The sequence below is a fragment of the Gossypium raimondii genome, chromosome 9 (assembly GCF_025698545.1).
Source record: "Gossypium raimondii isolate GPD5lz chromosome 9, ASM2569854v1, whole genome shotgun sequence".
NCBI classification, from domain to species: domain Eukaryota; kingdom Viridiplantae; phylum Streptophyta; class Magnoliopsida; order Malvales; family Malvaceae; genus Gossypium; species Gossypium raimondii.
In genome coordinates this window covers 15,002,620-15,027,983 of record NC_068573.1, presented here as the reverse complement: position 1 = coordinate 15,027,983, position 25,364 = coordinate 15,002,620, and the positions used below count along the sequence as shown (strand labels likewise).

At 35.6% G+C, this 25,364-nt stretch overlaps 2 non-coding genes across 2 annotated transcripts; both read right to left on the bottom strand.

Annotated features, from left to right (window-relative positions):
- Positions 1–228: 228 nt before the first annotated feature.
- Positions 229–335, bottom strand: LOC128032939 (small nucleolar RNA R71). Its single transcript, XR_008189279.1, has one exon. It is a non-coding gene; the product is annotated as a small nucleolar RNA R71 (small nucleolar RNA).
- Positions 336–6,796: 6,461 nt separating this feature from the next.
- Positions 6,797–6,903, bottom strand: LOC128032924 (small nucleolar RNA R71). Its single transcript, XR_008189264.1, has one exon. It is a non-coding gene; the product is annotated as a small nucleolar RNA R71 (small nucleolar RNA).
- Positions 6,904–25,364: the final 18,461 nt, after the last annotated feature.

Sequence of the window (25,364 nt, the reverse complement as noted above, 5' to 3'; positions counted from 1 at the left end):
GTTGATAAATTTTAATGCAAGTATGTAAATGTTTAAATGCAAAAAGGGACTTTAAAATAAAATATGAAAAAAATTAATTTTGTTGAAGTTCTGTAATGCCTCGTACTCGGTCCGGGCGTCTGACACGGGTAAGGGGGTGTTACAACATTGCCATCAAGAACGGTGGCATCTTGGAATAAAAATTGTCAAAGGTTTCTACTAAGATACAATCCTCCAAACATGAATGCCAAATTGAGGAATGATATTACGTCCTTTGGGCAATCTGAGGATGAAACATTATATGAAGCATGGTAGCGATTCAATAAGTTAATTAGAAAATGACCAATGCATGGTTTTCAACATTGAACGCAAATGGAAATGTTTTACAATGGATTGAATGCGCATACAAGGATGGTGGTTGACGCATCTGCCAATGGGACTTTGCTTGATACATCATATAATCAGGCATATGAAATTCTGGATAGGATAGCAAACAACAATTATCAATACCCCACTACAAGAGTAGGGACTTGTAGAAGAGTTGCTAGAGCAATAGAACTTGATGCAATTACTTCCCTAACAACTCAAGTATCATTTTTAATGAATATGATTAAAACACTGAAAAGACCAGTTGCAGTGTAGGAAATGAAAGCAGTTGAGTTAGCATGTGTTTATTGCGGAGAAGATCATGTTTTTTTATGAATACTCATCGAATCTAGCCTCAATTTATCATACGGGAAACTTTAATCACAACAACAACCCGTATTCCAAATCATATAATACGGGGTGGAAGCAACATCCCAATTTCAGTTGGAGTAATCAAGGGGTGGGAAGTTCCAGCAATGTTATTAGAGGGAATGTTGCAAGTACTCCACCTAGATACAATCAACCCATATTATGACAAAATGCTAAACAAAATTCAGCTTCAAGTTCTTCATCTATGGAAGATCTTTTAAAGGAATACATCACCAGCAATGTTGCTATCATTCAAAGTCAAGTTGCATCTTTAAGAGCTTTAGATAATCAAGTGGGGCAAATTGCCAGAGTATTAAGCTCAAGATCGCAAGGATCGCTACCGAGTGATACTGAAAATTCACGATCTCAAAGGAAGGAATAGTGCAAAGCCATTACACTCAAAAGTGGTACGCAGTTACTAGGAGTTGTTAATGACACCACTGCTAAAGAAAGTAGTTCAGATTTCACAAATATGAAGAATTCAAAACCAGTAGTGGAGCATAGGGGTGTTCAATCAGTTAACTGACCCGAAATAACATTAACCAAATTAACAGACCTTTCAGAATTTTTAACCGTTAACCGAACCGAAATTTTACAAAAAAATTAACCAAACTGAAATTTTTTTCTGTTAATTCGGTCAGTTAACCGAATTAACCGAAAATTATATGTTTTTTATTTTTGGTTAAAAATTAATCGAATTAACCAAATTAACCGAATTACCCGAATTACTCGAATTAAAAGAATTGAATCACTTCATAATTAAAAACATTACATAAGTCTTTGAATCACTAACATTACATAAGTCTTGAAATTAACACATAATTGAAATTTTATTTTTATTTATTAAATTATTTGTAATTTTTATTATTAGGTTGGGTTGGGTAATTGGGTTGGGTAGGATACTTGGGTTTGGATTAGGTTTAGGTGAATAGTGGGCCTATTTATATATTATAATTTTATTTATTAAGTTTTTTGATTAAACCGAAAAATTCGGTTAACCGACCAGTTTCAAATTGAATTATCGTTAACCGAAAAATCAAAAAATAATTAACTGAACCCCAAACGAAAAAATTCAGTTAACCGACCGGTTAACTGAATTTGGTCGGTTAACCGAATTTTTTCGGTTTTACCCGAATTTTGCACACCTTTAGTGGAGCAAGCTACAAATGAAAAGAGTAACCAGAAAAATGTTGAAGCGGATTCAACTTGTATTGCCAATAACAAATGCCATGGCAAAACAACCTCAATAATTGGAAGGAAGGCCATCGCCACCTTTTCCTCAGTGTTTCCAAAAATCTAAGCAAGATTTTTGGTTCAAGAAATTCTTGGATGTCCTGAAGAAATTACATATCAACATACAATTAGTGGAAGCATTGGAACAAATGTCCAACTATCTAAAATTCATGAAAGATATCTTATAAAAGAAGAAAAGGTTAGGGTAGTTAAAAACTATTGCTCTCACTGAATGGTGCATGACAATACTGAGAAACATGTTGCCACCAAAACTGAATGATCCAAGGAGTTTTACTATACCTTGCTCTATTGGAAACCATTATGTAGGCAAACCATTATGTGACTTAGGTGCAAGTATAAATCAAATGCCTATGTCTATTTTCAGGAAGCTAGGAATAGGGAAGGCGATACCTACAACTGTCACGTTGCAATTAGCTAACCATTCATATGCACATCCAGAAGGTAAAATAGAAGACGTGTTGGTAAGAGTTGACAAATTTATTTTTCCAGCAGATTTAATTATTCTAGAATGTGAAGCTGATAAAGAGGTTCTAATCATACTTGAGAGACATTTTCTAGCAACTAGGAGAACATTAATTGATGTTCAAAAAGATGAATTAACTATGAGAGTTAATGATCAATATATAACCTTTAATGTTTTCAATGCTATGAAGTGTGTAGATACAAATGAAGAATGTCATGCTGTTGAGATTGTTGACACAATAGTTTAGGAAGAATTTGCTGAATTTTATCATAATAATTTTAATGATGATGCAGACTCATCTAAGTTAATTGAAGCAGAAATGATTGAAGAGCTTGGTAAATTGATAAAAGCTAAGCAAATTGAAAATGGATCAAGGAGAAGTTTCAAATTATTAAATTGATTAGACCATTCTTTTAAACCTCCTTGGCCATCCATAAAAGATCCTCCTACATTGGAATTTAAGCATTTGCCAGTACATCTGAAGTATGTTTACTTGGGAGATAACAGTACATTGCCAGTAGTTATTTCTGTGGCATTGACATTAGATCAAAAGACTCAATTATTGAAAGTTTTAAAGAAATCTAAGAAGGCAATAGGGTGGAAGATTGCGCATATCAAGGGAATCAATTCGACAATCTGTATGCACAAGATATTATTGGAGGATTGCGATGGAAAATCTATCGAGCAGCAAAAAAGACTGAATCCTATTATGAAGGAAGTTGTCAAAAAGGATATTATCAAATGGCTGGATGTTGGAATTATATACCTAATTTCTGATAGTTCTTGCGTGAGCTCTATTCAATGTGTACCTAAAAAAAGGGTTGTCTTCGTGGTAAGCAATGATAATAATGAACTCATTCCTACTCCTATTGTCATGGGATTAAGGGTTTGTATGGACTATTGGAAACTCAAAAAAGCAACAAGGAACGACCATTTTCCTCTGCCATTTACCGACCAGATGTTAAATAGATTAGTGGGGATAGCCTGTTATTAGTTTTTAGATGGTTATTCAGAGTACGACCAGATTGCCATAACTCCTACTGATCAAGAGAATACCACATTCACATGTCTTTATGGAACTTTTGCGTTCTAAAAAATGCCATTTGGATTATGCAATGTCCCTGCAACATTTCAGCGTTGCATGATGACAATATTTTTAGAAATTTTTAGAAGTTTTTATGGATGACTTCTCGGTGTTTGGTGATACTTTTGAAGACTATGAGTTAGTTCTTTGTCGGTACGAAGAAACCAACCTTGTTCTTAATTGGGAGAAATGTCACTTCATGGTCTATGAACACATTGTTCTGGGATATAAAATTTTTCAGCATGGGATTGTTGTCGACAAAGCAAAGATTGAGGTTATTGAGAAATTGCTACCACCCTCTACAATTAAAGGTATTCGTAGTTTTCTTCGCCATGCAAGATTCTATCGATAATTTATCTAATATTTTTTAAAAATATCGAAACCCTTGTGTACCTTGTTAAAACACAACAAATCTTTCAATTTTGATAAACCGTGCTTACGAGCATTTGAGGAATTAAAAAAGTGGCTAGTCACAACACCAACAGTCATAGCACCAGATTGGACTTTACCTTTCAAACTTATGTGTGATGCTAGTAATTTTGCCGTAGGAGTAGTACTTGGGCAAAGAAAGGACAAGGTATTTCATGCTATCTACTATGCAAGCCACACATTGAAAAATTCATAGCTAAATTATACCACCACTGAGAAGGAGTTGTTAGTTGTGGTATTTGCTTTCGAAAAATTTAGAGCTTATTTAGTAGGCACCAAAATTATGGTTTATACGGATCACTCTACCATTTAGTACTTGATTACCAAAAGATGCCAAGCCCAGATTAATTTGTTGGATATAACTACTGTAGAAATTTAATATGGAAATCAAATATAGAAAAGGCACAGAAAATCAAGTGGCTGATCATTTTTCTCAAACTGAAGCAGGAAATGAAGACGGTAATATTCAGTGCATTCAAGATGATTTCCCAGATGAGCAACTATTAGCTGCCATGACATTACCATGGTATGCTAATATCGTCAATTTTTTTGTTAGTGGATTGTTGCCACCTGAGCTCACAAATCAAAGACAAAGGAAATTTATCCATGATGCCAAGCAGTATTATTGGGATGAACCGTATGTTCAAACATTATGTAGACTAGATAATTCGAGGTGTGTTCCAAATGTCGAGATTCAAAGTATTTTATATCATTTTCATTCAACACCTTATGGAGGACACTTTGGGGGCATGAGAACTGCTACAAAAGTTCTCCAATCTGGTTTTTATTGGCCAACCATGTCCAAAGATGCTCATGAATTTTGTCAAGCTTGTGATCGCTGTTAAAGATCTGGAAATCTATCGAGGAGGTATGAAATGCCCTTTCAAACTATTTTAGAAGTGGAACTATTTGATGTATGGGGAATTGATTGGGTTCATTCCCACCTTCTTGGGGCAATGTATACACATACTTTTAGCTGTTGATTATGTCTCCAAGTGGGTTGAGCCTATTGCTCTACCAACGAATGATGCCAAATCGGTACTAAAATTTCTACCTAAAATTATTTTTACTAGGTTTGGTACCCCTCGTGCTCTAATTAGTGATGAAAGTTCACACTTTGATTGCAAATTAGTTACTAATGCTTTAAACATGTATGAAGTTAAGCATAAAATTGCCACGGCATACCATCCCCAAACAAATGGACAAACGGAAGTGTCTAATAGAGAGATTAAACAAATTCTGGAAAAGGTAGTCAATCCAACCTGCAAAGATTGGTCATCTAGATTGGATAAAGCTTTGTGGGCATATTGCACTGCATTCAAGACACCATTGGGGATGTCACCTTTTCGGCTTGTTTATGGAAAACCATGTCATTTGCCCATTGAACTTGAACATAAGATGTATTGGGAAATTAAGAAATTGAATATGGATTGGAGTGTTGTTGGTACTAATCGCCTATTGGAGTTGAATGAGATGGAAGAATTCAGAGCACAAGCTTATGAAAATGCCAAGCTGTACAAAGAAAAGACCAAACGATGGCATGACAACAAGATTTTGCCACGGCAATTTGCACCTGGACAACTAGTATTGTTATTTAATTCTAGGCTTAAATTGTTTCTTGGCAAATTAAAATCTCGTTTGTCTAGCCCATTTGAGATATTACAAGTCTATTCTCATGGAGCTGTAGTAGTCAAAGACAACAAGGTTGGTTATACTTTCAAGTCAATGGCCAACAATTAAAGCATTACGTTGGGGTATGCACTGAATAGATACGGGTTAAACATAAAATTGCCACACAATATCACCCGCAAACAAATGGACAAGCTGAAATTTCCAATAGAGAAATCAAGTAGACTCTGGAGAAGGTCGTCAATCCCAACCGCAACGATTGGTCAGTAAGGTTGGATGAAGCTTTGTGGGCTTATCACACAGCTTTCAAGACACCGTTGGGAATGTCACCTTTCAAGCTTGTCTATGGTAAACCATGTCATTTGCCAGTTGAGCTAGAACACAAAGCATTTTGGGCAATCAAGAAGCTAAAGATGGACTGGGGTGCTGCCACTACTCATTGCCTACTGGAGCTTAATGAGATGGATGAATTTTAAGCTCAAGCTTATAAGAATGCGAGACTGTACAAAAAAAAAAAGACAAAGAGCTGTCATGACAAGAAAATTTTGCCACAGTAATTTGTACCTGGACAACAAGTCTTGCTCTTCAATTCCAAACTTAAACTATTTCCTGGCAAATTAAAGTCGAGATGGTCTGGACCATTTGAAGTCAAACATATATATAGGTGTTTATGAGCATAAATCAAATCACTGATTTACTCCTTGTAGACCATGAAATCGAGCGGCCATTTAGACAAAGGAGGCGAGAAGGACTAGCCCAGAGATAAGTCGTAGAAATGGACCTTGAAAATCAAAATGAAGTTCAAGGGAATGGAGCCATTAATGCTCATAATCCAATCCTTATTACTGGTGATAGGGATCAAGCCATAAGGCGGTACACTATGCCACTTTTTAATGAGTTAAATCCAAGAATTAAGAAACCGAAGATCGAGGCACCATAGTTTGAACTGAAGCCTGTGATGTTCTAGGTGCTTCAAATAGTGTGCAGTTTAGTGGAATGCCCATAGAAGATCCACACCTTCACCTTCGACTATTCATGGAGGTGAGTGATTCCTTCATAATTGCCGGTGTAACCGGTGATGCATTGAGATTGAAGTTGTTTCCATACTCGTTTCGGGATAGATTATGAGCATGGCTTAATTCATTGCCATCTAGTTCAATATCTACTTGGCAAGAATTAGCTTAACGTTTCCTAGTTAAGTATTTCCCACTTAGAAAAATGCTAAGTTGCGGAATGAGATCACCACTTTTTAGCAAATGGATGATGAATCTCTATATGAGGTATGGGAAAGATTCAAAGAGTTACTACGTAAATGCCCTAACCATGGGATTCCACATTGCAACACACACTAGGATGGTGGTAGATGCTTTTGTAAATGGTGCTCTCCTTTCTAAGTCTTATAATGAGGATTATGAAATTATCGAAAGAGTAACCAATAATAACTACCAGTGGCCGACTAGTCAAGAAACTTTAGGAAGATGAGTAGTAAGAGTGCATGAAGTAGATGCCCTTACTTCACTTGCAGCTCAAGTATCTTCTATCTCTTCAATGTTGAAACAATTTACTACTAATGGTTTTAATGATGTTGTAGTCCAACCGAAAAGTCAATTTGATATGACAAGGTCATTAGATGAGCACTGATCGAGTAGCTTTCGTAATGGTATTGTAACACCCTATAGCCAATCCGATCACCAGATTCAGGTTCTGGATGATACAAAGACCCGATCAACTTAATACTATTCCTGAATCAAATCTTATTACATTCTTCATGTTTAGTTTACACATTTAACTATATTATAATACACATCTTCCCAAATGTTACTGTCTTAAAAACTTATTTAAAATTTTAGGAGTTTAACCATTAAAATTTTAGAACATCAACTAAACCCCTAAGGAGTAGCCTCTGGGAGTGCCCTTCTATACGCATGTTACAACTACCACTCCCTTTATCCCAAAATTTACAAAGTCTAACTTGGCCCTCCACTTGATTATCAGGTGAAAACTTTATCATGCAAATAAGTGGACCATTCGTAAGTTCAATTGAGCTTAGTGAGAAATTGTTTAACAACCCTATGACAAAATTCATAACTTAAGGAATGAGGTTTTAAATAGAAATTTCAACTCTCTGGTCATTCTTTGCCATAGTAGATTTTATCGACGAGATCAATACCACCCTTTTTTTCCCGCAGCTTACCACTAACGGATTTATTCTCATTTTGAGTTATACACGTTTTCTTCAAGATAAGGGTCCTCTAGGGATACAGATCTAATTAATTCTCAACCTAACTTCCCTTTCTCTCACAACCTTGGATGTGAAACCCAATGTTTGCTATTGATTATCTTTCATTTACCACATTAGATTTTAGATTCTTACCCTCCATTGTTTTTGGCAGACTGTCCTTCCCAGGTTAGTCCCTAGCAGGCTCCTTCTTCTGTTAGCCCAAGTGACTTAGCCTTTATATGGTTGATAACTCTTGAAAAGAGTTATATTGCAAGCCTCTAAATTTGATTAACTGTTTGTACTTAAGTGGATATATTTGCATTTGTAACATATTTTTATAACATTGCATCATGAAGCTTGGACTATGCTTTCAATGTTACTATATGTTACTTTTGTGGGTGGAAGGAAATTAATTGTTTGTGTTTGTAACAGGTGTAGGCAGGAAGAAGAGAAATGAATGAGTAAATTATTGTCATGGCAAAAGGTTGGGCAAATTGCCAGCATAAATGCCATGGAAATTCCAATAAGATACTAACGTAGCACTCAGTTCTCGTCACTCTCAGCTAGCTGGACGTATATTGGATAAATCCACCTAAAAAAGAGGGAGAAAAGTGTGTGCTGAGAGAGGGGACCTACCCTATAAAAGAGGAAAGAAAAGAAAAAGAGAGGAGAGAGAAAAAATACACACGAGAATTTCGGAGCAGTTCTTCTTCTCCAACAAACTCTTGTGAAAATTTTGGAGAAAGGAAGAGAAAGTAGTAGCTAAAGCACAAAACAGAGACGCAGGGAAAGGGACGAAGCATTCAACCTCGGGTCTTGCAAAATATTGTAGCACTGGAGTTGGGAGTTGATTTGTCAAAAGATTTTTGAAGTTCTTCCTTCATTATCTTGGATTAATTTTTGTGGATTTTTAACTGTTAAATGATGTTGTTGAATGATACCTTTATTTTGGATGTTAATGTCCAACCCATGAGCTAATCTCATCAGGTTGGAATTACTTGATGAATCTTTATTTCCATTAATGATCAGCCATTATCGTGACTAGATCTACTGTTTCATTCGATTTGTAATATTTTGAATGCATACATGCAATCTCTAGACATAGATGGATGTATGGTATGTTCACAAACTTGATTAAATTCTGAAAAGGTTAGACTAGTTGGATTGTGATCAAATGATACAAGTGAGTATTCGAAAGAATATTCGTAGCACACTAGACATAGAGTTGCTCTTTGTACAGTGTAAGGAAAAATTATTGGTACCATCCTTTAAGCTAGTAGACATACAAATCTTTCGGAATGGTAGCTTGAAGTTTGACTCTCGAAAGAAGTAAATTATTGTAGCTAGAATTTGAACAATATACTAGTTACAACTTTGCCAGGGCATTATTGTGTTTTAAGGATGTAATCTGAGTAATTCCAACCTTTCCATTCAATAGTGTTTTTCCTCTCAACTTTGTCTCGTTACATTGCCACAATATTTTAAGTTAGTTATCTAATTTTAATATTGCATACGTGATTATCCTTTACAAATTTGTTATTCTGTTCTTCTTGTCATAGCCTAGTTCATATAGTTCATAGTGATAAGTTAACCTAATTAATCCTAATCGATCCATGTGGAGAAGATCTTACTTACTAATTTATTACTTGATTTGATGTGTACACTTGCACATTCATATATCATTTCACACGCGACAATAGGCCTTAATGAACTTCACTGCCTCTGGCTATCTTTTATCCGTGGACCATTAGGTTCCACTCAATCATCTAGTATAACCTCTGTTTCAGGGTTATTTGCCAAAGATCTCCAACTTCATACTTACGAGTTCTCTATGGTAAATCCTCATAAAAAGTTTTACCTATAACATCAGGCTATTCTACTTAATTTTCCTTATTCTTACATTCCAGAAATCCTTGATCTGCCACATTTACACTATCTCTTCCGGTCGAGTCTGGCCTTGATCTCCATTACCTTGTCCTGTCAGCCTTTGAGTTAATCCCATTTGGTGGTCTTTCCCTATTTCCATTTCCAAGCTAGGGTCTCACACCTTATAATTCATGTGTAAACTATACTGGTGGACTCTTTATGATGCCATAGCCGAGCTATAGTTTTACACTCTTTCACCCCATGTTTAATGTCCTGGCAAACGTCCCTATGTCTACTGCCTTGGTGGACTACCCCGTGTTTCCTATCCTGACAGACTCTTTATGATTCCATAGTCAAGCTATGGTCTTACATGTTAGACCTCATTCGAGGTGTCGCCCCATAGGACCATTTTGCCATCGCAGTGTCGCCCCATAGAGCCTGCTAACTATCATCACATAGTTGCTCTATAGAACCTAATAGCCATTGATCTCAATTTATCTATTGTCTAACCTTGATGCTCGCACACCAAAGTGTCCTATTTTCAAGGCCTGGAGCTTCGCACATCATGGTTTGTACTCCACAACAATGTATGGAGGTATCTAACTGGAATTCCATCTTCCTTATATGTCCACCCATTCCTCCAATTCTATATTCCTAACCTTGATGGTTGAACATCGTAGTGTCCCCTCAACAAGGCTCGGATCTTCTTACATCATGGTTTGCACTCAGCAACTCCATATGGAGGTATCTAATAGAAATTTCTAGTCCCCAATCCTAGTTTCATTTATTCCATCTATTTTTCCCACCATACCCTATCGTTATAATCATGAAATGCATGCATTGCACTTATATACTGGCATGGAGTACACAATCTTCTTAAACATTGAATCTTAAATATTTTATGAATACTGAGCTACATTGACGGATACCATATATTAAACAATTTTATCCATGCTTATCATTCACAATAAGTTGTTTTGATACATCATCGCAGAATCACGCAAGCCACACAACATTCAAGGTATGGAGTACAACTTGGATTGTCCAACTGCCAGAGCTTACTTTGTCCTAGAAACTAAGCATAAAAATCACTTATCGGTTATCTTCAAGACATAAAAACCTTTAAACGTAGAATCCAAAATTATACAAAAGCTTTTAGAGTTCTTACTCTACATCTTTCTTCAATCCACAAATATAGAGAGGTAAAGAAGCTTACCAGTTCCTCACTTTTCTACTTCTAGACTTCATTTCTTGTGACGATTACAACATGCAAAGCTTTCTTCAGAAACATCTTATTCTTCTTAAGAGCGTGTTGCAAACGACCTAGTGTCTACAATCCCAATGGACTACCCCATGTTTACTTTACTGGCAGACTAACCCGTGTTTATCGTCCTGGCGAACTCTTTATGTTGACATAGTCAGGATATACTCTTACACGTTAGATCTCTTTCGAGGTGTCCCCCCCGTAAGACCTTATCGTCGTCCCGGTGTCACCCCATAGAGCCTACTAACCGTCGTCACAGTGTTGCTCTATGGAACCTAATAGCCATCTATATCGATTTATCTCTTGTCTAACCTTAATTCTCAAACACCGAAGTGTCCCCTCCGTAAGGCCTAAAGCTTTGTACGTCACAGTTTGCACTCAAGAACATTGTATGACGGTATCTAACCAGAATTCCATCTTTCTTATTTGTTTGCTCATTCCTCCAATTCACCATTCCAAACATTTATGCTCAAACACCGCAATGACCCCTTCACAAGGCTTGGAGCTTCGAACATCACAGTTTGCACTCAACAACTTCGTATGGTGGTACTTAACAGATGTTCTCAGTCCTCGATCTTGTCTTTATCTATTCCATCCATTATTTCCCCACTGTACCCTACTATTATAATTATGTAATGCATGCATTTCACTTATATACTAGCATGTAGTACGCTATCTTCTTCAACATGGAATCCTAAATATTTTATGCATATTGAGCTATATTGGCAGATACCATATATTAAACAATTTTATGCATGCTTATCATTCACAATCAGCTATGTTCATGCATCATCGTAGAATCATGCAAGCCATAGAACATTCTAGGTATGGAGTACAACTTAGCTTTCTTATTTTTAACAACTTAGCTTGTCCAAATGTCAGAGCCTCATTTGTCCCGATAGCTAAGCATAACAACCATTTATTGGATATCTTGAAGGCATACAAACCTTAAAACCCAGAATAAATAATTATATAGAAGCTTTGAGAGTTCTTACTCTATTTCTTTCTTCAATCCAAAAGTATAGAGAGGTAAGGAAGCTTACTAGTTCCTTACTTCTCTACTACCATACTTCATTTCTCACGACGGTTGCGGTATGTAGAACTTCCTTCAGCTACATCCTCTTCTTCTTAAGAACGTCTGAAGAAGACGATACCATTGAGAGAGGAAAAAGTGGTGAACAAAAGTGAGAAGAATTTTATTCCCATCCACACCTATATATATGCTCCATTGGCATGGTCTCCATAGGTCACTTCCTCCATTCAATCCTAATCATTTTGTTTCCCACTATGGAACTAGTTGGTTCCAATCTAACTAAACCAAGATTAAAGCTAACCATTCCCAACCAACCACTTAAGTTTCTAAATATCTTATTAGATTCTATAAATTTATATTTCTATACAATCGGTTCCACTACTCTTCTTTAAGTTCGGATCCTTAGGAGAATCGGGTGTGACAGTTATGTTTTTAGGGAGAGCTTAGTCACGATACTATAGTGAAATGACTTTGAGACTAAATGAGTTTATAATTAATAGGCGAAAAGTTGGAACTTAACTATAAATCATCCGATCACTAATTACATATATCCAATTGGTTCCTCCACTAGCTCATTGAAACTAGAAATGAATTGCATGATGAATCAAATGAATAGAAATGGATAAAAATGATGAAGTTAGAGAAATGGGTTACATTCAGAAATGAATGTGGTTTCTCATTTAGTATGGAAATGACCTAAGAATTAATTGAATTTTTTTATTTATTATTTAATCAAATAATTGAAGTTCGAAAATGGAATTAAATTAATTGGTCTTTATGAAAGAAAGACATGTAGAGTAAGTTTTGAATATTTATAATATTGGAATTTGACTAAGTATAAGAATTTCTTGAGCACGCCTACAACACGCCAGTTCTGGCGAATACAAGATCTAGCGTATAGTCTTAAAGAAGTGTAATTAGTGAAGTAGTATCTGCCCAAATGAAATTGTGGCATGTACAGGGGCAGACTCTAGTATGAAAAGAATGCTATGATTTGTGGAATAAGATTCTTGCATAAGTAAAATGATTTTGAGGAGATGAGTTACGTCAGTGGTATAGTGCACCTTATAATTCTGGTCTCATGCCAGTTAAGTTACAAAGTAAGTTGGTTAGGAACTAACTGAACGTGAACCAGAAAAGTTAGAAGCTAAGGAGATAATTGAGTAGGTTTCTTGATAGTGGTGGATTTTGGATAAGACAACTCAATATGGATGTGACGTTTACTAAGTTCCAATAAAGATTTGGGTTAAGTTAAAAAGAGTACTCAGGTTTCGTTAAAGGGAGTTATCTTCTTCCCTCTTTTCCCAAAAATACTAAAATCTAGGGCTGGAGGAAAATATAAGCACTTGTTGGAGCTGGATTTGAAATTCTAGATCCTACTAATAATTTCTCCATGTCGAGGTATGTTTTTGTGGCTCTAAAATTTAGGTCTGCATGAGTACCTAAAGAAGTAAGGCTTTTTTTATGGATTATTTCTGTCTAAAATGATGAAAAGGTTATATGAATGGGTTTTTATGGTGTTCTTTTATCTTAAGAGGTAGTGATTGCTGCAATTCCTGAGAGAATCTTGGATTGGGAGCTCAAGCTACAATGTGTTTCCATCGGGTGAGTCCCTAAGCTGATTCTTGTATGTGTGTCGTGTATTCTAGAAACTTCTGTGTAAGGTGACTATACTATGAGGCTGAAACTAGAGATGTTTGGTGTGATGATTTTGTTGTGAAATGAATGTGTAATGGACCTTGTATGTTTAGTTTTTATGAGATCGGTTGATCTAAGCATATGATGTGAATCTTAAGGATAAAGATCGCTTGTATGTGAATGATTGAAATATATATACATATCTTGAAAGCATGTTAGGTTTCATGTCTATTAAGAGTAAGTCAATGAAAGATGAGTATGTGTTTGTCTCCGCGAAGTCGTCAAAAAGGGGTCCGTCAAGACTTTAAACACGATTCTCTGAAAGGAAAAGTCAATGGCACTATATCATGTAAGACCATAGCTGGTGGGCTATGGCATCATATGGAAAGTACAAAAGGAAGGTTATTACCTAATAGAGTTCTCTACGTGACCCAAGACAATGAGATGCAAACCTCACGTAATGCAAGTCTAGGAGAATCCCTATCGTGAACACGCTAGAAAAATGGAAGCCTTTGTGGTAGTCTATAAAATGGAAGCCTTTGTGCCAATCTATGAAAAATGGAAGCTTTTGTGGCAATCTATGAGAAATGGAAGCTTTTGTGGCAATATATGAAAATGGTAGCCTTTGTGGCAATTTGTGAAAATGGAAGCCTTTGTGGAGATTTAAGGAAAGGAAAGCCTTTGTGATAAATGATGAAGAGAACACTTTTTTAGTGCATACAAAAGAATAGCCATTATGGCAATCATCTGAAGGGAACGTCTCTATGGCAGACTTTGAAAGAAGAAATGGTATCTCCGATGAACTCTGAAGGGATAACATGTCTGGAGAACTCTGAAGAGACAATATGTGTGGCAAACTCTTAAGGAACAATAGATATGATGAACTCTTAACGAAAAGCCCTTGTGGCGTATTATGACGAGAAAGGCCTTTAGGGCATGGTATGAAGAAAAACCTCTAAGGTGAAATCTAAAGAAACTACATGTATGGTGAAATCTTATGGAACGTTTCATATGGTGAGCTCAATAACAAAGGGATATGACATGACTAGTAAGACTCGTAAGTGTAACGATTATAAATTGTATAACTCAAGATATCAATGGATTTCGGTAAAAAAGAGAAATGTTTTTAGTCCGTAGTGGATAACAGATTGATTGTAGATAGAAAAGTCATAAGTTAGCTCATGGAAGCATGTTTCCAAGAAAGAATTTACACATTGTAATTGGAAGGAATATTAACTAACTGTGTATAAATTTTAATGAGTTCCAAAGAAATGACGACCTAGGGGTCATGAATGATAAGATGACATTATCTGGGTGAATAGACCATTGGGTAAGGAGTAAATACGATAAGGTAAGAAAGTATTCACTAGAATATGAGGCGAATTCAGAAAATGAATCAATTAAATTTAAAAGACAAAATCCTAGTAATGGATATGTTCAGTAATACGAGGAATGAGAGCTATATCTATGTATGTGACCTTCATGAATAGTTAAGGAGTAGATAACATAGAAAATGTATGTAAGAATAACAGTCCCCTGTTTGTATGGATTTTGTAAGTGAGAATGGTTTATGAAACATGAAAGGGTCAAGTGAGGAACATGAGTAATGTACCGAAGGTGAAGAGGGCAAGGTATGGTATTTAGGTAAGGCACGAAGTTTATGATATAAAGAAAGACATCTTGGATAGATATTTGCCAATAATGAGTTGAAGCATTAGAACAATGAAATGAAGAATTAAGTTTCCAAACACGATTTATAAGTACGAATAAGGTGATTGATGGGTTATCTCACTAAGTTATCATGAACTTACTTTTGTGCCTTATGTTTTAGGAAAGCTAGATTTGAAAGTACGCCGTGAAGGATGATGTTAGAACTACACCAAAGGAGTGGTGAGATGGGGCTATTATGCATACAGAGCAAGTCAAGAGGCGTGTTCAAACCTGAATACATGGTTTTAAACCAACATCTTATGGTACTTATGTTAGATTTGGGAGTTTATCATAGGCGTCACTGAAACTTAACTACCATATGTCGTACTTGTAATCATACATTGTATATATACTTAGGTAATTCAATTCGGAGCTCTCATAAGCATATAAATGCTTATGAATAAAAACTTTTTATTTAAGTAAAAATTTAAGTTACGTTCGTACTAGGGCGTGACACCCAATATTTGGATCCGGTTTATCGAACCGAGTTTAGGGCGTTACAATGGAATCAGTTGAATGTAGAAATTAAATATATTTTCCCATAGATTCTTTGATGGTAAAATTATCATGATTTTAACATAATTTCAATTGGGTTGAGAAAATTATTTAATTAAAATTTATTTAACAAATAATGTCTAAATTGAGAAATAGAAAAACATGTACTGGTTGGATTAAAATATAAAGTGCTGAGTTAAAAGTCTAGGAAGCACATATAATTGGACCTAATATAGGAGAGGTCCAAATCCCTATCATAATACATATAGGGGGAAGCGCACCCTATTAGCCGCTCTCTTTCCTAGTTCAACTAGGGGAATTTTTTCTACTAAATAGGTATTAAATGCATTCTATTAATTCAATTAGGGTTCCACTTCCTCTCCCTATAAGTAGATGGCATCGATAGGGCTAAAAACACAATAAGTTATCTACAACTTTGAAATATTGTTATTCTGCCTGAAAATAGTGAGATTTATTTCTAAGTATAAATTTTATTTTTTGAAAATAACATATAACACCCTCCACTTGACTCGATGCACTGGATCCGAGTATTGGGTGTTACGTCCTATAACAGATGTAACTTAAATTTTTTGCCTATGTACAAGTTTTATCTATGAATACAACAAAGTCTCTTGTGTGCGTACATTGTATGGATTACATATACACTTCATGATAATAAAATTTCATCGGTTTCTATTTTATCTTTCAGCCTACTGTATACATATTGGAATGCTACTTAATAAACTTATGCTCAGACTTAACCCCGCCACTTAACTTCCTCTGTATGCATAATAGCCCGATTTGCCACTCCTTTAAACCCTGAAACAGGAAATAACCTTTGTAAGTTCATAAGAACTTAGTGAGTTAAACCTTAAATACATGATTCATCACATCCAAGCATAGCAGATGCTTCGCACGTCCAACATGTGTTCTTTGACTTTGCATTATTCCTTCTCCACTGCAGATCCTTCTCCTCATCCACCTTATTTTCTTTTCTTACTCCTTTCTCCCCCACTTTTTCATCGAAACCCATAACCCTCCACCGTCGGGCTAACACTCCACCATAGTCGCACTGCCGTCAGACCACCACTCCACCATTGTCGCACCGCTGTCGGACCACCACTCCACCATCGCCACACCGCCGTTGGACCACCACTCCACCATCGTTGGACTGCCGCCGAGCTGCCACCACTGCTATCACCGGACCATTGCCGCCACTGCCATCAGTGATCAAGATTATTCATTTTTCTTTCTCTTTCATTTTTTGACTCTTTAATTGATTAAAATCACATTTTCTCTTCACTCTATCAATCATTTTAGATCACTCAAATCATTGATCTCATTCCTTTCTCAGTTCATCAACCATTCAGTATTGAATCAAGTGTAAGTGGGTTATTTGGATCATAAAATCCTTCACTTAGACGTTTCATATCTTGGCCGAATGGTATAGTGCCATAGTGTCAACATAATATTTTATTATTCAAATTATTATCGTACTAATAAAATTTCATATCGACTTTGAAAGGCCAAACGATATTCGTAGGGGAGACCCCTAACTTTGCAATTGGAAATCCTCCTTTCTAGAGTCTTAAATCTTGGGGAAGCATTGATGAGACTTTTAATAATCAATCTTTTAAGTGAAAAAAAAATATTATCAAAGGATCCTAATTAATAAACATTACTTATGTGTTAGATTGTCTTGCGAGATAGATTGAGAGAAATCGTTAAAAATGATTGTCGCAATCAGATCTACAATATAAGATGTGGGATTTAAACCTATAATTTGTGCGTAATATGTTCACTTCCATTTTAATAATATGATATTAAATAATTAATTGAGAGTACATTAAGTACTCAAAGAGGAGTTGAAAAACTCATCAAGCAGAAACCTAAGTAAGTGATCCTAAAATATTAGTTTCATGAAAGGCATGTTTTGTGATGTGTTGATGTATGTGATGGTGACATGTGTGTAAATCTCATATCTATGTTTTGTGATACATGGCTTATCTGGTATGTTGATGATTTAAATGTGTGATATATGTGTATGTGATGAGATTCATGATTTAATATGAAAGTATATTAAATAATGCTTAAGTGAATAAAAGCGAATATCATGTTTTATATGAAAATGCGGGCATGTTTACATGCATATATGTAAAATTCAGAAATATGTATTATGTGAGATTATGAGCATTATTACGTGAAAAATGTGAAAAGTGAATTATATGTGATAAATTTGAAAAATGGCCATATCACATGCATGGAGTGGGTTTTGTGAAAGGTGGAAGTTATGTGGCAGTTTATCTTCGATTATGTGGCCGTTATTGGCAATTATGTGGTGGCTTGTCCACAAATGGTGTGTTATTGGATAGACGAGTTTTGGGGAACTCGATATTCGTGTAGCAGAGATGGGTAGGAAATTCTTCATAATGTACATTGTTACATAAGTATGCCTCAATATATTCATGTATGTGTATCTGTGATGATCTGAGATTTCTACCATATGATATATATATTGAAATGGATGTGTTTAATTGATGTGTTGTTATGTATGTTACAATATTTTGATGATCTCACACTAGGCTTGTAAGCTCACCCATTTTATGTGTATGTTTTTGGTAATCTTCATAATTAGGACTTGGATGCGGATTTTTCGGTGATGCTCTCTGATGTGAACTTTTTAATAAATTATAAATTGTGGATTGTGGCATGGGGATTTTCCTATCAGATATTTTGGAATTATTGCAAGGATTGCTCATGTTGTATTTCAATTTTAAATGATCATTAAACATTTTTAAGGATTAGTATCCGCTACAAATGTGTTTTTAAAAGTAAGTTATAACACAAGTATTTTAATAAAAAGGAACAAATAAATTTTATTAAAAAGAACATGATATTTTCAAAATGGCATGTTTCAAGGACAAATGGACTTTTCTTTTGAAAACGTTTTGGCCATCTTCATGGCCCATGTAATTGCTCAGATTGTGTCATAACGTCTAGGCCTAGTTTGAGGGGTTACACTTTGGGCGAGGTAGACTACACCCATTACTACACACAAAGTTCGCCTAGATGTTCCTTACTTCAGGGTACTATCTATACATTCCTATAACATATATCCCAGATTCGCCACCTATTCTAGCGCACTTTAGCTTCACTATTCATTTGTTGTTACGATGTGGGGTTCACCAATTCATTTACACATGGTGCTGTTCTTTCAGAGTTCGTTGGATACTTAGTTCTTTCTAATTGACCCATACGTTATTTCTTACACTTACCATACCTTTAGAGTCATATCTTTACTTTGCCTTCAGAGGACCATTCTTGTCATTCTATCCTAATTCCTTACATGCCTTTCATTTAAAATTTGTCGTGAGGGCATTCCTTCATTTAAATAACCACAAAGGCTTCCTTTGTATTCACCACAAGGGTTTTCCTTAACAGAGTTGCCACCAAAGCATCTAGTCCTTAGGTTGTGCCTCGAAGGTATTCCATTTTAGATATAGTCACGAAGACTTCATTTATGGAGATTACCACAAAGGCTTTTCCTGTCCGGAGTTTTCCACAGAGGCTTTCCTTTGACAGAGATCGCCACAAAGGCTTTTCCTTTTAGAGATTTTCCATAAAGGTGTTCCTTAAGAAGTTCACCACAAAGGCTTACCTTTCTAGAGTTTTGCCACAAAGGTTGACCTTTTACAGGTACACCACAAAGGCTTACCTTTCCAAAGTTTTGCCACAAAGGCGACCTTAAATAAAGATTGCCACAAAGGCTTTTCTTTTCCTGGTGATTTAGGCGATAGGGATTTTCCTAGACTCACAGTTAGTGAGGTTTGCCATAATCGTCCTAGAACACACAGAGAACCATATTAGATAATAACCTTCCTTTTTTTTCCCACATGGTGCCATAATCCACCAGTTACAATCTTACACGATATGGTCTTCTTTCCATATAATGCCATAACCTGTAACACCCCTTACCTGAGACCATTACCGCAGTCAAGCAAGAGGCGTTATCTGATTAAACTTACTAGTTCGGGGGATAAAAATTTGCTTTTAAAATTTATTTTACTATTCACAACAAAACTGTCCACCTGCATGAATGTCACTAATTTAATTCTAACTCAAGTTATGAAACTCCAAATTTAGATCCGTAAATTTTCTCTGAAACTAGGCTTACATATCTTCTAATAATAAAATTTCCATAATTTTTGGGTTAGCCAATAGTGCAGTTTATTAGTTACGGTCTCCCCTGTTTCTCTACTTGATAGTTCTGACCTCTCTGTATTAAAAATCAATTATCTCATTGTACAGAATTCATATAATGGTTCCTTTTATTTCTACTGAAGATAGAATCACTAAGGAATCTATACATATAAATTAATACTCATAATTATTTCTGTACAATTTTTAATGATTTTCTAAAGTCAGAACAAAGGACTTCAAAAACAATTCTGACCCTGTCTCACTAAAATTCAAATATCTCAAAATATATAATTTTTTTCCTACACCGTTTCTTTCATGTGAAAATAGACTCGATAAGATTTGATTCTATATATTATTCACTCTCTAATTTTGTTTCTACTATTTTTGGTGATTTTTCAAAATCACGTCAATGCTGCTGTCCAAAAATTGTTCCATTGCAAATTTTTACTCTTTTATAATTTCTTTGTATTAACTATCATTTAGGCACACATAACATCAAAACATGTTCTTAAATAGTCATTTCAATAGCTATTCATTAGCCATATCATAAGAACACACACAAAATGACTAAGTCCCTATACATGCCATAACTTAAAACGTTTCGAAACATTTAATATCAAGATGGCCTGATGATAGTGTGAAACGATCTCCGACATCTTTACGATCCCCGAATTGGCTTGGCGATACTATAAAAAAAAGAAGGAAAATAAAGAGAGTAAGTGTAAAGCTTAGTAAGTTTACAAGAAAATAAATGACAACATTTATCATAAATAATTATACTCATGATTTATCATCAAGTATCATGGTCTTCGCTTCTTCTTTACTTACTTTATTACTTGTTTACTTACTTGCTTACTTAAATAACTCATGCTTATAACTTACTTGTCCCTTGCTAAAATTTCTTTCTCAATTGATCACTTAGATATTCTTAACTCTTATAACTTACTTGAATCTGTTTATTATGCTTTTACCTGAACTTTCATGTAACATAGTCTGTTTACTAGCCCGTTGAACCACTTTGAATACTAAGAATACTCGGGTCTCCTGTCTGATAATAACATGCCAAAGCCATGTCCCAAATGTAGTCTTACTTGGGATGTTTCCTGTACTGCAAATGCCATATCCCAGATATGGTCTTACATAGGAGTTCTCATATCAGTGCCCATGTCATGTCCCAGACATGGCCTTACGGGGGACTTCTTATCTCGGTGCCAACGCCATGCCCCAGACATGGTCTTACATGGGACCTCTCATAATCCCAATGATGCCAATGTCATATCCCAGATATGGTCTTACATTGGATCTCATTCCTTTAATGTCATGACATTTGTATCCAATACATTCCCAATGTTTCAACAGGGCTTTTTAACTCTGATTCTCTGTCATCTCATACTTGAGTCAACATTAAATAATTTCATGAAATAAATACATAATTGCTGGAAAATAACAAAATTAATAATAATTATTGAAATATTACATTTATTTACCATAAACTTACCTCGGTACAAAATACGATCAAATCTAGCGACTTAGTCCTCAACCTTTTTCTTTCCCCCGTCTAACTCCGAATTTCGTTCTTCTTGATCTATAATAGCAAATTTAGATTATTTACTACTCACATTCATCAAAACAATCCTTGACTCAAACTTTGGCAAAGTTACAATTTTACCCCTAAACTTTTGTAGAGTTATACTTTTGTTCCAAAGATCAGAAATTAAAATTCATCCCTTATTCTTATGTTTTATAGCATGCTGAACATTTTTCCCTTCTATAGCAACAACAAATTCCCACTCTAACACTTACTTATGAATATTAGGTATTTTTACCGATTATGCTGTTTTACTCGTTTTCACTTAAAATCGTCTACCAAAAGTTGTTTGACATAGTTCCAAGCTTCATATTCTAGTTGTTTGACATAGTTCCAAGCTTTATATTCTACCATAAAACATCAAAATAAACACATTTCACCTCTGGGTATTTTTCCAAATATGAACCCTAGGTTAAATTATTGCTAGAATAAGCTAAATCAGGTTTCCGGGACTCCAAAAACGTAAAGAACATTAAAAACGGGGCTTGGGATCACTTACTATGGAGCTTGGAAGCTTGAAAACCCTAACTATGGCTTCCTCCTCGCAATATTCAGCCAAATAAAGAAGATGAGCACAATTCGTCATCTTTTCCCCTTGTAATTCTTTTTATTACTAAATGACTAAAATACCCCTCACTTAAATATATCCTATTTCACTTATCTTATGTCCATTTTTGTCCACAATTTAACCAATGGTCTAATTTCCATTTAAGGACCTCCAATTTAAAATTTCATAACAACTGGACACCTCTAACATGTACAACTCAACTTTTTCACTTTTTACAATTTAGTCCTTTTGACTAAATTAAGTGCCCAAACGTCGAAATTTTCGAACGAAATTTTCACGAAATCATTTCGTGAAATTGTAGACCATAAAAATATAATCAAAATAAATTTTCCCTCCTCGAATTTGTGGTCCCGAAACCACTATTCCGACTAGGCCCTATTTCGGGATGCTACATTTTTCCCCCCTTTAGGGATTTTCGTCCCCGAAAATCTTACTGTGAAGAGATTAAGGTACTGTTTTCGCATAGCCTCTTTAGGCTCCCATGTAGCCTCGTCTATCCCATGCCTATTCCATAATACTTTCACAAGTGCAATACTTTTGTTCCTTAGTTGCTTAACTTCTCGAGCTAAAATCTTTACCGGTTCTTCACCGTAAGTAATATCTGGTTGAATCTCAACCTCTGGCTGAGAAATTACATGTGACAGATCTAAACGATAACGGCGTAACATAGACACATGGAATACATCATGAATCTTCTCTAACTTAGTCGGCAAATCTAACCGATATGCTAAGGGCCCAACTCTTTTAATCACCTCGAACGGTCCAATAAACGTGGACTTAGTTTTCCTTTCTTGCTAAATTTGAGAATTTTCTTCCACGGAGATACTTTCAAAAATACCCTGTCACCAACCTGAAACTCAATCTCTTTTCTTTTCAAATCTGTATAGGATTTATGTCTATTTGAAGCTGCTTTCAAGCAATCTCTAATGACTTTTACTTTCTCTTCTGTTTCTTTAACTAGATCAACCCCATAAATCTGATTTTCCTTAAGCTCTATCCAATACAAAGGCGTACGACACTTATGTCCATACAAAGCTTCATAAGGTGCCATCTTTAAACTCGATTGATAACTATTATTATAGGCAAACTCTACTAACGGCGAATATTTCTCCCAACTACCTTGAAATTATAAAACACAACATCTAAGCATATCCTCAAGTATCTGAATAACTCTCTCTGACTGACCATCAGTCTGAGGATGGAAAGCTGTACTAAAACTCAACTTTGTGCCCAAAGCTTCCTGTAATTTCTTCCAAAACCGCAAAGTAAATCTCAAATCTCTATCTAAGATAATCGATAATGGTACTCCATATGGTCTGACTATCTCTGAAATATACAACTCAGCCAACTTGTCAAGTAAGTAATCCATACAAACTGGGATAAAATGAGCTGACTTCGTTAGCTTATCAATCACAACCCATACTGCATCTTTCTTTCTCGATGTCAGCGGCAACCCTGTCACAAAATCCATGGTAACTCGGTCCCATTTCCACTTAGAAACTAACACAGGCTGCAATAAACCTGAAAGTACCTGATGTTCAGCCTTTACCTGATGACAAATCAAGCATCTAGAAACAAATTCTGAAATATCTCTTTTCATTCCTACCCACCAATATATTTTCTTCAAATTATTATGCATCTTTGTACTACCTGGGTGAATAGACAAAGAACTGCTATGTGCTTCCTGTAAGATCTTCCGAATAAGCCCATCATTCTTCGATACACATATTCAATTTCTGAACATCAAACAACCATCAGAACCGATCTGAAAATTAGATTCTACACCTGACTCGCACTAAGCTCTTTTAACTTGCAACTCACTATCATCTTTCTGAGCTTTACAGATTTCTTCAAGAAACATTGGTCTAGCTCTCAACTCAGCTAAAAGAGAACCATCATCTGATAAAACCAAACTAGTATTCAAAGCTCTCAATGTAAATAAAGACTTTCTACTCAAGGCATCAGCAACAACATTTGCCTTACCCGAATGATAATCGATCACTAGCTCATAATCTTTAATCAACTCTAGCCATCTTCTTTGCCTCAAGTTCAAATCTTTCCGAGTCATCAAATATTTCAAACTTTTATGGTCAGTGAATATTCGACACTTCTCACCGTACAAGTGATGTCTCCAGATCTTCAATGCAAATACAATGGCAGCTAGCTCTAAATCGTGCGTCAAGTAGTTTTTCTCATGTGGGTTTAACTGTCAGGAAGCATAAGCTATTACTTTACCTTCTTGCATAAGTACACAACCCAATCCATTCAAGGATGCATCATTGTAAATCATATGTTCTTTACCCGATTCTGGCTGTACTAAAACAGGAGCTTGAATCAACAATGCCTTTAACTTGTCGAAACTCTGCTGACACTTCTCAATCCATTCAAACTTGACATCTTTCTGCAACAACCTTGTCAACGGGGTAGCTATCATGGAAAATACCTTTACAAATCGTCTGTAATAACCAACTAATCCAAGAAAGCTTCTAACCTCTGATACATTTCTGGGTGGTTTCCACTCAACAATGGCTGAAATTTTACTTGGATCAACTTTAATACCATCACTTGAGACAATGTGTCCAAGGAATCCAACTTCTCGAAGCCAAAACTCACTTTTGCTAAACTTGGCATATAACTGATAATCTCTCAAAATCTATAAAACTGTTCTCAAATGTTCAGCATGTTCAGTCCCATCAAGTGAATAAATTAGAATATCATCAATAAACAAAACTACAAACTTGTCCAAGTAAGGTCGAAAGATTCGGTTCATTAAATCCATGAATATGGCTGGAGCATTAGTCAAGCCAAATGGCATCACAAGAAACTCATAGTGACCATACCTAGTCCGGAAAGTAGTCTTCGGAACATCTGACTCTTAACCCGCAACTGATAATAACCAGATCTCAAATCTATCTTGGAGAACACAGTGGCTCCCTTCAATTGGTCAAACAGATCATCAATTCTAGGCAGTGGATATTTATTCTTTATTGTTACTTTGTTAAGCTGTCGATAATCTATACACAACCTCATCAAACCATCTTTCTTTTTCATAAAAAGCACTGGTGCACCCCAAGGAGAAAAACTAGGTCTTACAAAACCTTTATCAGTTAATTCCTACAACTGAGCTTTCAATTCTTTCAATTCCAACGGCGCCATTTTATAAAGAGTAATAGAAATAGGAGCGGTACCTAGAATCAACTCAATACCA